We start from the raw sequence: 13,856 nt of genomic DNA, 5'->3' as shown, positions 1-13,856 counted from the left end.
TTGGAACCCGAGAAGAGAAGGAAGAGTGGTTTTTGTCTTGGTAGATCGTCGCCCACACGACGTCCAAGAAGAGGAGAGGAATACGGCAGAAGATCACACTACAACAAATATGTTAAAAGACAACACTATAAAGACAATGATTTTTGAAGGACCTGTTGTTAATTTGATAAAAGACAACGATTTTTAACAAAACCGTTGTCTTTGAGCTTTAAAAAAAAACAAAAGACAACAGTTTTGTAAAAACTATTGTCGTTGAGAGAATTGTTTTTTAATCAACAACGCATTTAACAACGGTTTTCTAAAACCGTTGTTTTTAAGCGCATTTTTAGAGGATACGACTACAGTTTTGTAAACTGTTGTAATCTTAATTCTTTTGTTCAATTGTCGTGGTTTAATGCTTTCCCTCTTCTAAAAATTTTTTGGCGCGTGTTTTCCCTCCCCTTAGTCTTCGGGAACCCTAGGCCAACTATGTCTTTCTCCTCTCCTCATCACACGATCTCTTCACGCTTTCCCTCTCCTCACACAATCTCCTCTTCCCAATCTCCTCACACAATCTCCATGATTTGGCCTCTACAAGAATGTATACGTCGAGGCCAAAGGAGAGCAGCCCCCCACCGGTAAGACTTAACGTCCTACGGCGCAATTTTAGGTTTAGTTTACTTGGTGGTTTTGCTCAATAGAAGTTCAGGGTGTAGATCTGAGGAAGCAGTTGTATCTTGCTGTGATCGTGGTGTTCGATGCATGGGACTGCCCCAGGGCGAGGAAGTACAGGAGCATCAGCCAGATCAAGGGGCTCAAGGGGACTGTGGTAAATGTGTAGTGCATGGTGTTTGGAAACATGGGGGGACACCTCTGGGACTGGATTTCTTTTCACGCGAAACCCGAGCACCGGCGAGAAGAAGCTCTACGGGGAGTTCCTTTACAATGCTCAAGTAATGTCTTATCTTCTTTTCCCTTTGCCTTCACGTTGCCTAGCTGCAGCACCGGCGAGAAGACTACCTATTGTTGCAGCAATTTTAGTTGGCTAAATTAACTCATTTTGAGGGAAGTTGATGGATTTATATTTTTGTTGTTCCCCAAGTCCATTATGATTTGTGTGTGTATAAATGTTAATTTTTTGAAATTGTTTATTGTTCGTGATGAGTCACTAAAATAGTCAAGTTAATTTTCAGGGTGAAGATGTGGTTGCTGGAATCAGAACACCACAACATATAGACGCTATGAAGGAATGTGTCCCAAAAGCCTATGATGAGCTAGTTGAGAACTGTGAGATCTTGGAAAGGCATTATAAAGACATGATGGTTAGATTCCTTGATTGAAATCTCTTTCAAATAGTTTGAAACTTAAGGCTTCCATCTAAATGTAATTTGGCTACTTTATTTTATAAGTTTGGAAAAAAATACTTATTGTCGTTTCTAAGCGCTCAACACCTATTTGTGGAATTAGTCCTTTCATTTTGTTGAATTCCTGATTTCCTTTTTGTCCTCCATCGCAGGATACTGAATTTACTGTCCAGGAGAATAGGCTTTGGATGCTACAGGGTCGAGTAGGAAAGCGCACTGGCAGAGGTGCAATAAGGATTGCAGTCAACATGGTCAAAGAAGGCCTTGTTGACACTCGTTCTACTATTAAGATGGTGGAGCCTGGTCATGTCGACCAGCTTCTCCATCCACAGGTAATTATTAAAATAAGAGTAATAAATGCATTGATTAAAATATACTTCTAAATCAAAAAATTGAATATGAGCTAATGTTATGTGGTATATTTTAAGTATTATTGTTATTATCATTAGGAAAGTTGTAAATGAGCTAATCTCCAAAATGATACCTAAAAAATTCTAGTATGCTAGCTAAAGAATAAGGAAACACATTTTCATGGTATATGTACTTTTATAACTTTACAAGTTCCATGCACAAACGATGCACTACTACTTCTAGCTTTATATGTTGGCTGATTTTAATCTATTCTCTTATGTTTAGTTTGAGGATCCATCTGCCTACAAGGATAAAGTGATTGGAACAGGATTGCCTGCATCACCAGGAGCTGCAGTTGGTCAAATTGTCTTTACTACTGAGGATGTTGAAGCATGGCATGCTCAGGGAAAGGCTGTTATTTTGGTAATTTATTTCTATTGTTGTGAAGATTGAAACAGAGACTAAAATTTTTCAATCTCGAGTTAGTATATAGAGTTTCAATTTCACTATTAAGTAGAAAGTATAATGGAAAAAATCCACATTTTCACTAGTCCCCTATTTTTGATTGTTTGGTTCAACTTTCTGTTAGAAAGAAATCAATTAGTTGTTACTTTACACAATCATATCATATATCATAAATTATGTTATTTGTAAGACTTCAGAATTTTTTCTACTTGTCGTCTAGCTACTTTCATGACATGCCATTTCTTTTGTGTGAAGGTGAGGACAGAGACTAGCCCAGATGATATTAGTGGAATGCATGCAGCTGAAGGTATACTAATAGCCAGAGGTGGTATGACATCTCATGCTGCTGTTGTAGCACGTGGATGGGGAAAATGTTGTATATCTGGCTGCTCTGATATCCGAGTAAATGATTCCAACAAGGTAAGTTCTTAAATGTAGTGTAGAGTATACTCTTATAGTCTGGTGATTTCTTAAATATGGTATAGACTGTACTCTATATCTTTGGATGTTCCAAAATATTAACTCTAGCAGTAGTGCAGTTTATTCTTTAGTTATTATTAGCATGATTGAAGTTCACCATTACTCACAGTGGGCACTTTCTTGTTTGCATCTCTAATACATCACTTGAAAAGCAAAATCACTTCTGTTTTTGATTCTCTGTCATCTAGGTTGTTGTTGTTGGAGGTAATGTATTCAAAGAAGGCGAGTGGTTGTCACTTAATGGAACAACAGGAAAAGTAATCTTGGGGAAGAAATCACTTTCTCCACCAGTTCTTAGTGGTGACCTGGCAACCTTTATGTCTTGGGTTGATGAGATAAGGCAACTAAAGGTAATATTGATGTCAAGGCTAATTCATACTATGGTGCTCTGAAAAAAGAATGTTGCCAGTAAAAAAGTAACATTCCAAATGTACCTTCCATTCAACCTGATACACCCTTTGAGTCAATTTCCTTAGCATTAATTAGGTTTGAGTGATTGGTAGTCTTCATGTAGGATGAAAATAGCAATGGTGTTTGACGGGAGAAATAACAACAACAAATAGTTATTTTCATTCTGTTGTACATTATTTTTCTTATCAAGACTCTAGTCTATTTTTGTATACATCATTCTAGGTCATGGCAAATGCTGATACACCTGATGATGCACTAACAGCGAGAAACAATGGTGCACAAGGAATTGGGCTTTGTCGGACGGAACACATGGTTAGATTAATAAATTAGTGCATTCCAGTCGTTCTATTAAAATACCACAAGATGACATTTTATGTCAATGCTACTAAGATTCGCTCACAGGGTTGATCCTATAGATGATTATAAATTTAGCATCATTCTTGTTCTTATACACTGATGAAACTAAAGATAATGGTCGAGTTTATGTGCTATAAACAATATCTGCATGCACTTTATTTGTAGATTTTTTTTCCTTGTTATTGTAATTGTATGACATCCATTTGTCACAGTTCTTTGCTTAGGATGAGAGGATAAAGACTGTTCGACAAATGATAATGGCACCAAATACGGAACAAAGACAGTCAGCGTTAAATCTCTTCTTGCCTTGTCAGAGATCAGATTTTGAGGGGATCTTTCATGCCATGGATGGTGGGTTTCATCATTCAAATATTTGTCTTTCTTGAAAGAAATAGCATCTGTATTTGTTGCTTGATATACGACATATGCATCATTTCTTTTGACTCGTGAATCAAAAGTTTAGGTGGCTGTACAATCAAGTTTTCTATAGTTCATTGATTAACATGCATATAATGATAAATCTATCTTATCCTTCTCTACTCTAGCTTTCAGGGTTTCTGGTGACTAACCGGCTGTTAGATCCTCCACTGCACGAATTTTTGCCAGAGGGTAATTGTTCGTGATATGGTCTCAGAAACTGGTGCAAAAGAAGACAAAGTTTATGCAAGAGTGGAGAACCTTTCTGAAGTGAACCCCATGCTTAGTTTCCGTGGTTGCAGGTTGGGTTCCATAACTGCAATAATTGATGGAAGAATATTTGTTAAAGTTTACGATAACAACAATTATAGCTTGTTTATTTAATACCGACTATTATTAAATGGCATTTTTTAATCCTAAAGATCAGTGTTGCACCTAACACATGACTACATTTGCAATTTTTAGAATCCTCAAAGGAAAAGAAGTATTGTCCAAAGAAATAATCCAATTATTTCATCAAGTATGTCAAGGTCATTGCATCTACTATATTGTTATTGTAAGTATGCTCTAAATGATGAAACAAATATATCAATGATTTGTGAGCATGGTTTCTTTGACGATGATTATGAAATCCTTATGCACCTTGAAGATATCATTCCTTTTTATCATTCGGATCCCATAACTGCAAATTGTATAGTAATTTACATGTGATAAGTCTTCTTATTCTATTTGTTTACCATATAAATTGTATAAACTTTATTAATTTAGCATTGTAACATTCTTCATTTTGAAATGGTAGACATCTTTATAAAAAGCTGAAAACATATAACAATGTCCACAAAATCAGATTTGTGAACCCACACATTATCAGTTTATACATGTATGTTTTTACTTTTTTTCTATGGCTTTAACTATATTTTATTTTCAGAAAAGGGAGAAAGCTGGGTTTGCAAGCTGGGTATGCAGAAAAAGGACCAGTACATGAAGATTGTTGCACATCCTGACTTGATCTATTCAGAAAAAGAACAAGTTAATTTGCATGGGTGTGGTATGATAAACTTAATTTTGTGGTCTCATCTTTTGTAGTTGTCATGATTGGATACTACTTGTGGTCATGTTTGGATAGCTTGTAGTAATTGTAGAAGTTTATAAACTTAACTTAAGTGAATGTACATATATGTTGTACCAGTTTTTACATTGAGACAAGATGTATAAAAGACAACTGAATGTATATATGTTGAAAACGGTTTTTGTGAATATAATGTATAAATGTTGTACCAGTTTGTGTGCAAAAAAATTATTTTATCTATTCACGATGCATTTTCTAATAAACATAGACAACGATTTTTTAACCGTTGTGAAAAGTATTCAAAGACAATGGTTTTAAACTAAATTTGGAAGAAAGACAATAGTGTATTTGTTGTCAAAAGCATATCTGCGATCAAATTATTGCAAAACTAGCAATTACAACGGTTTTATACTGTTGCAGAACTGTTGTCTTTGGTATTAAAAGACAACACTTTAAATCCGTTGCATGACTGTTGTCTAATATGGTCAAAGACAACGGTTTTAAACCGTTTTCTTTTACCACACATTTAACAACACTGCCAATTACAACGGTTTTAAAGGGCCTATGACAACGGTTTTTAACCGTTATCTTTTAATATTTTTGTTGTAGTGTCAAGAGGTCTTTAGCTACAAAGAAAAGGTACAAATAGTTCTTTAATTCCGCTACGTAATTAATTTGATTTTCTTTGTATCATTTTTGGAATACCAACACAAGAGGCCAGCGATCTTGTACTTCGATCAAGGTGTGCTTTGATCCTTCAAGAACTTGCTTGATTGATCAAACACATGTCTGATCGAACATGCAGGTTGCTAGGAAAAATTTTGTACTTGTACAATTTTTGTACAGAGAAATTTAAACAAAACGGAATTCCAGCGTCTTCACTAAGCTCCTGCACACTTAGACACAAGGTTAAAAACACGATAGGACCTAACTTAACTTGTTGATCACATCAAAATAACCTTGGGGTTCCAACAATCTCCCCTTTTTTGATGTGAGCAACCCAAGTTACGTTACGATAAATAGACATAAAAATGAAATAACTAATATTGCAATAAAGTGCAAAAAAATAAAAAAATAAAAAAATAAAAAATTTTGGTATACCTCCCCTTAGACTTATACTTTTCCTTCTCCCCCTTTGATCATATAAAAAATGGGGTTCCAAGAAAAAAAAAATCTAAGGGTTAAAACTTAGAAAATTTTGAAAATAATTTCAATAATTTACTTAAAAATTTGCACTAATTTTCAACAATGTTTCTAAGTTTCTTAAAAAAATTCTAAGTTAGATAATTTGCAAAAGAAATATTTTTGAAAGAATTTTTCTAACTTAAATCTTTGAAAATTTTCTAAGTAAAACTTTAGGTAAGAAAATTTTCTGAGTAAAAAGAAATTTAAGCAACAATTTCTAATTTTCAGAAGAAATTTTAACTTAGGGAAAAATAATTTTTGAGAATTTTTCTAAGTGAAAATTTTACACGAGAAAATTTTTCTAAGTAAAAAATATTTTTGAAAGATTTCAAAAAAATATTTGAAAAACATTTTAAGACATTATTAAATTTCAATTTTAATGATTTATCAGAAAGTTAATTAAACATTTTCTTTTAATATTTTGGCTTCTAGGCAGTGGCGAGACATTAGACCTTCTTGGTTATTGGAGCAACAACCACTTTCTTAAACAAAGTCTCATAAAGAAATTTAATGTCTAATTTTCTCGCTGAATGCTCTAAATTTAATTAATAGTTCAAGTTAAACAGGACTTTGGAACCTAATATAGGTTCGAGCTTGCTAAATTAACTAAAAATTTCTTAGGGACATACCTTTTTGAAATATTCCTAATTTATCCCTTGTGGTATCTAAAATACCAATTTAGATTATTAAATTTTCTAACATTTGTATTAGATAAGCATGCACAGTTTTTTAAGTTATTTACTTGTATTTTTAAATTATCATTTTTTTAATTTTAATTTATCTAACTCTTCTAAAGGGCAAGATTTAGTTAGTATTACTTTTAAATTTTAAATTTCTTTTTCTAACTTACAACAATCCTTAGTTAACAGTTTAATAAACTTAAATAGTTTATCAGGAGGAAGAGATCGTACCTGACTTACTTTGTCGATCTCGTTGTCCGTGTCTCCCCCTGAACTACTACTATCTTCCGATGTAGCTCCCCTTCATCGATGCTCTTGATGCTCATTTCGGAAGGGCTTGACTCGCAGTCTGTTGGTGCAGTGAGCACCAGATGATCGAACCTGAGTTTTGATTATGGCAAAGGGCTCAAAGTTAAGTGGTGGTGTTATCTAACAAAGTTCATGGAGCTTGCAGGAAAGTCCTAAGTGATACTTAGGCAAAAGTCCTAGCTGCGGTTAGGCAGGTAAAAACCCTAGGGGGTGGTAACCCTAGGTCATAGGGGGTGGTAACCCTATGCGGGAAGTCTTGGCAGGTCGATGGCTTCAGGCAAAAGTCCTAGGGGGTGGTAACCCTAGGTGAAAAGTCCTGGTGTCGCGAACCAGGTGAAAGTCTGGACTAGCCGGGAAGCGGATGTCCAGCAGAAAGTCCGGAAGCGTCAAATGCCGAGCAAAAGTCCAGTCGATCTGGAGGATCGTACTGGCAACAGGTAAATCTCCTGAGTGGAGTAGGTGAGGACGCGTTCCCCGTAGAGGGAACAGTAGGCGTCGGGTCGACCTAGGGTTTCCGGTTGGAAACCTGAAGTCAGACTCGGACAGTCCGGAGACTGTTAATACTTCATTTATAATATCTGTTGTATTATGTGCTAACTTTGTGCTGCAGGGTAGTGTTTGGGACTAACATATCTTGCAGGTGCAAAGGAGCAACTTAAAGCCTCGGATGAACAGTGTCCAAGGCGCCTCCATGGAGCTTGGAGGCGCCTCGGATGCAAGGCTGGAGCTGGCTGCGAGAAGCTGCTCAAGGCGCCTTGATGAACAGTGGAAGGCGCCTTGAACAGATGAAGGCGCCTGGTGAACAGTGGAAGGCGCCTTGAGTCTGTGATAAGATTCGACCAGTTCGCTCCTCATCTCCCCGGCTGACTCGGCTGTTCAAGGCGCCTTGGTGAACAGTAGAAGGCGCCTTGAACACCCTTTATAAAGGGTTTCGACCAGCAGCTCAAAAACAACAACTTCCAAGCAATCTTTCTGCTACAAGCTGCTCACGAGACGATCCCGAAGTGCTGCTACGAGACACCGACGACCCGGAGCTCCGAAATCTTCAGATTACGATATTGTCGTCGGTATAATTGTACTTTTTCATTATACTTAACTGTAATACTTGTACTCTTGTCGAACTTATAGTTGTTGCCCACGGAAAGCGATCAAGGATCGCGGGCCTTCGAGTAGGAGTCGTCACAGGCTCCGAACGAAGTAAATTCTCTTGTCCTTCTGTGTGTTTGTTTACTTTCCGCTGCGTTACTTCTCCGATAGTTGTTACGATTCCGATAATAGAACGATTTTAGCCACGAACGCTATTCACCCCCCCTCTAGCGCGTCTCGATCCAACAATTGGTATCAGACCGGGGTCGCTTTGAACTGGTGCAACCACCATTCAAGCATTTTTCGTGGCTTTGTCGTGTGTATAGGGTAAAAATAAAACCTTACGCCTTTCGTTTTTTTTCTCCAAAATTATTTTCGAAAAATTCATTTTCATCCTTTCACGGCTTATTAGTATTGATAAAATATTGAATTTGGCAAAATTTGAAATAATATCTTTTAAAATATTTTTTTAACAATATTTTATTATTTTTCGAAACTGGTGAACTTCTATTTCTATCCTTCCATACCGCACTGCTAATCCAGGATCAAGTCCTGGTACATTGTTTTGCTATTTTTTTGTAGGCAAGGTTCTTTTAAATGGCCCTCCAAGAAGGCTTTAGCACTTTTCGCCCCCCGCTCTTCTCCGGCGAAGACTTTACCTATTGGAAGAACCGGATGATCTACCATCTCAAGACGCAAGTCGAGATGTGGATCATCATCCAGACCGGTCTCGAGCTACCACTTGACGGCGCTGGAGAACTCGTTTCATGTACTAACTGGGATACCAGCATAAGAAAGAAGGTCGAAGCTGATGCCAAAGCAACCTGTATGCTGCAATGCGGGTTGACAAAAGAAGAACTGAATAGAGTCGGACCATTTTCAAGTGCGAAGGAGCTGTGGAACAAACTAATCGAGCTGCACGAGGGCACGTCAGACACTAAAGTAAGTAAGCGTGATTTAATTTTAAATAAATTATATAATATTAAAATGCAGGAAGGTGAGACGGCGAACCAGCTTCACGCACGCATCCGGGACCTACTCAACGGGCTTCATGCGATCGGCCAAAAAGTGGAAAACCGCGACGTAATAAGGTACGCGCTAAGTGCTTTTCCGAGGAACACTTTGTGGGCATCCATGGTTGATGCTTACAAAGTTTCCAAGGATTTATCCTCAATAAAACTAGATGAATTGTTTTATGAACTAGAATTGCATGAGCAGACTAATGCACGCCCGGTCGAGAAAGGTGTTGCTTTGGTTGCAGGTACTAGCAGAACACGTGAACCGACGTCAAGGCGCAAATCTAAAATATCAGAGGACGAAGACGATGAATCAGACGCAGAAGACGAAGACGAAGTTATTTCCAAGTTGATAAAACTCGTACGGAAGATGTGCAAGTCGAAGAAGGCAACTCAAATGAACACAAAGGACAGATCAGATGTCACTTGCTACGGCTGTAACCAAAAAGGTCACTACAAGCTAGATTGCCCAAACAAGAAGAAAAGAAGAAAGGCATTGAAAGCAACCTGGTCCGAGTCGTCAGACGAATCCGAGACTGACAAGGAAGAAGAACCAACGAGCTTTCTCGCATTACCGGCGCAGGCTAACTTAATTGACGAAATCGAGTCCGAACTCGAGTCCGAAGCCGAGAACGAGTCAGAAACAGAGTCCGAGCGAAGCCACGGATCCGCATCCGTTTCCGAAGGCCCGATCCCCACTGTAAGTTCTTTTCTCGCCGAAACTCAAATAGATGACTTAAGAAATTTAGTTCCTTATTTGCTTAAAAAATTGGCTAAATCCAACATCCGGGTTAAGTCGCTCCAAAAGGAAGTAATAGCCCTTAAGGAAGCGACTGACTCGAGTTCTTTAACTGAGTCAGTTCAAGTTGGAAGTTCAACTCAAGTCCAACAACTTGAGGAAGAAAATTCCAATTTGAAAACTCAAATTAAAGAACTCAAGGATACGTTAGAACGCTTTACGTTGGGTTCCAAGAATTTGGATCTGATTCTTGGAAAACAGCGTGCCGTTTACAACAAATCCGGACTTGGATTCAAGCCCAAAACTAAATATAGATCATATCTGTCGTTGGTAAATAGAAATAAAAGGAACATAATTCAAGCATGGGTCCCCAAGTCCAACCTAGTTAATCAAATTGGACTTGGACAATATTGGGTCCCCAAGGATCAGGTCCACTACCTCGATAGACCATATCGAGGCTATGATCCAGGGGGAGCAAGAAGGAAAACAATTTTAATAAATTAAATTCAAAATTCATAAATCTAAAATTCACAATTAAATTAAAATTCGAAATTTAATTAAAATTCAAAATTCGAAATTAAAATTCAAAAATTCAAAATTCAAATTACAAATTCAAAATTCGAATCCAAAATTAAATTCAAAATTTGAAATTTAAAATACAATAGAAGGAGGATCCAGAATAGCTGGCACTCCCAACTAAATTACCCGACTGGGTAACCGAACTTAATCTACCCGAAATGGGTAAACAAGAGTAGACTACCCGGCAGGGTAATTAACGTTGGATAAAATAGGCTAGGTTTAACTTTACTAACAGTACTGGTGAAGTTTTTGGATGATGGTACGTTAGGGAAGCTTGGGCATCGCATGTCTAGGAAGATATGGCTTCGACCTGGTGCATTTGGCCAAGTGGAACTGACCGAAGCTACCCTTAAATGGATCCTAACTAGTTAGACCAAGTTTTAGTATTAAGTTCAATGGGTAAGACTATTTGGAAAACCTCGAAGGCATGGTTACTTTAATGAGTTCCTTGTGACTCACCATAGCCCAGAAGTTTATCCAAAGAATGCTTACTTGTTGAACCCAAAGCTAAACCTGAATCTAACACAAATTTAAACCAACCACTTAAACTGAACCACAATTCATCTCACCACAATTATAGGATCGGGTGAGATGACTAAGAAATTAAAACTTAATTTCAAAATTATTTAAAAATCATTTCAAAAATCTTTCAAAATTTATTTAAAAATCATTTCAAAAATCTTTTAAAACTTAATTTCAAAATCATTTCAAAAATCTTTTGAAAATCAATTTCAAAATTATTCAAAATCATTTCAAAAATCTTTTGAAAATCAATTTCAAAATTATTTAAAAATCATTTCAAAAATCTTTCAAAATTTATTTAAAAAAAACATTTCAAAAATTTTTAAAACTTAATTTCAAAATCATTTCAAAAATCTTTTGAAAATCAATTTCAAAATTATTCAAAATCATTTCAAAAATCCTTTGAAAATCAATTTCAAAATTATTTAAAAATCATTTCAAAAATCTTTTGAAAATCAATTTCAAAATTTATTTAAAAAAACATTTCAAAAATTTTTAAAACTTAATTTCAAAATCATTTCAAAAATCTTTTGAAAATCAATTTCAAAATTATTCAAAATCATTTCAAAAATCTTTTGAAAATCAATTTCAAAATTTATTTAAAAAAAAACATTTCAAAAATTTTTAAAACTTAATTTCAAAATCATTTCAAAAATCTTTTGAAAATCAATTTCAAAATTATTCAAAATCATTTCAAAAATCCTTTGAAAATCAATTTCAAAATTATTTAAAAATCATTTCAAAAATCTTTTGAAAATCAATTTCAAAATTTATTTCAAAAATTTTTAAAACTTAATTTCAAAATCATTTCAAAAATCTTTTGAAAATCAATTTCAAAATTATTCAAAATCATTTCAAAAATCTTTTGAAAATCAATTTCAAAATTTATTTAAAAAAAACATTTCAAAAATTTTTAAAACTTAATTTCAAAATCATTTCAAAAATCTTTTGAAAATCAATTTCAAAATTATTCAAAATCATTTCAAAAATCCTTTGAAAATCAATTTCAAAATTATTTAAAAATCATTTCAAAAATCTTTCAAAATTTATTTAAAAATCATTTCAAAAATCTTTTAAAACTTAATTTCAAAATTATTTCAAAAATCTTTTGAAAAACTTATTTAAAAATCCTTTGAAAATTCATTTCAAAAATCTTTTGAAAATTCTTTTCAAAATCTTTTAAAATTAATCCAATTACTGTCAAAATATTAATTTAAAAGGATTTAAAAATATTTAATTATCAAATTCTGATTGCTAAAGTTAACTCTAATTAATTTTCAATAAATTCTCAAAAGTTTAGCATTTTCTCATTTGGAACTTAAATTTTCAATATTTTCAAATAATCTCATCTCAAACTCATTCATAAGCTGCACATGTTTTGATAATCTAGAATGGATGAGCTGGAATTAGGATAATATTCTTCTTATGCTTGTACTCTAAGACCCTAAGAATTTAATTTGGCATTAATTAAGGGGGAATAAACAGAGTCATGCTAGTACTTTAAGGCTAAACAAATTCCTTTAGGGCTCTGATACCCAATCAAGTTAAATAATTTAATTTGATTCATGCTTGGACACCTAAACTCAAAGAAGTTATTAAGGCATTAACTTAAAATTTAAATTATCTATGCAACAATTCTTTTCAAACACCTTATGAATTGAGCTAAGTACTTCACCTAAATTTTTTTTTAAGTCTGAGTACTTAACTATGCTACCCTTTAGGGGGAGCTTAAATTTAACTAGACTATTTCTCTCGTCTTAATTCTTTTTGATTTATGTCAAAGGGGGAGAGAAAAGTCAAAGTTAAGAAATCAAGAATGAAAGGGGGAGCATAAACTTTAAATTTTATTTATGCATTGATGCTTCTGGTTAACTTTCATTATTTATTCCTTTATTTAAAAGTTATGTTTTACTTAACTTTGAACCAAGATTGTCATAATCAAAAAGGGGGAGATTGTTGGTGCAGTGAGCACCAGATGATCGAACCTGAGTTTTGATTATGGCAAAGGGCTCAAAGTTAAGTGGTGGTGTTATCTAACAAAGTTCATGGAGCTTGCAGGAAAGTCCTAAGTGATACTTAGGCAAAAGTCCTAGCTGCGGTTAGGCAGGTAAAAACCCTAGGGGGTGGTAACCCTAGGTCATAGGGGGTGGTAACCCTATGCGGGAAGTCTTGGCAGGTCGATGGCTTCAGGCAAAAGTCCTAGGGGGTGGTAACCCTAGGTGAAAAGTCCTGGTGTCGCGAACCAGGTGAAAGTCTGGACTAGCCGGGAAGCGGATGTCCAGCAGAAAGTCCAGAAGCGTCAAATGCCGAGCAAAAGTCCAGTCGATCTGGAGGATCGTACTGGCAACAGGTAAATCTCCTGAGTGGAGTAGGTGAGGACGCGTTCCCCGTAGAGGGAACAGTAGGCGTCGGGTCGACCTAGGGTTTCCGGTTGGAAACCTGAAGTCAGACTCGGACAGTCCGGAGACTGTTAATACTTCATTTATAATATCTGTTATATTATGTGCTAACTTTGTGCTGCAGGGTAGTGTTTGGGACTAACATATCTTGCAGGTGCAAAGGAGCAGCAACTTAAAGCCTCGATGAACAGTGTCCAAGGCGCCTCCATGGAGCTTGGAGGCGCCTCGGATGCAAGGCTGGAGCTGACTGCGAGAAGCTGTTCAAGGTGCCTTGATGAACAGTGGAAGGTGCCTTGAACATATGAAGGCGCCTGGTGAACAGTGGAAGGCGCCTTGAGTCTGTGATAAGATTCGACCAGTTCGCTCCTCATCTCCCCGGCTGACTCGGCTGTTCAAGGCACCTTGGTGAACAGTAGAAGGCGCCTTGAACACCCTTTATAAAGGGTTT

General features: G+C 35.8%; 1 pseudogene; it reads left to right on the top strand.

The window, feature by feature from the left end:
• The first annotated feature begins 440 nt into the window (after nucleotides 1-440).
• Nucleotides 441-5,018, top strand: LOC122051825 (annotated as a pseudogene).
• The last annotated feature ends 8,838 nt before the right edge of the window (nucleotides 5,019-13,856 follow it).

Source organism: Zingiber officinale, chromosome 3A (genome assembly GCF_018446385.1).
Source record: "Zingiber officinale cultivar Zhangliang chromosome 3A, Zo_v1.1, whole genome shotgun sequence".
Taxonomy (NCBI): Eukaryota; Viridiplantae; Streptophyta; class Magnoliopsida; order Zingiberales; family Zingiberaceae; genus Zingiber; species Zingiber officinale.
Note: the sequence above shows the minus strand (reverse complement) of the source record. Positions and strands in the feature narration are given on the sequence as shown.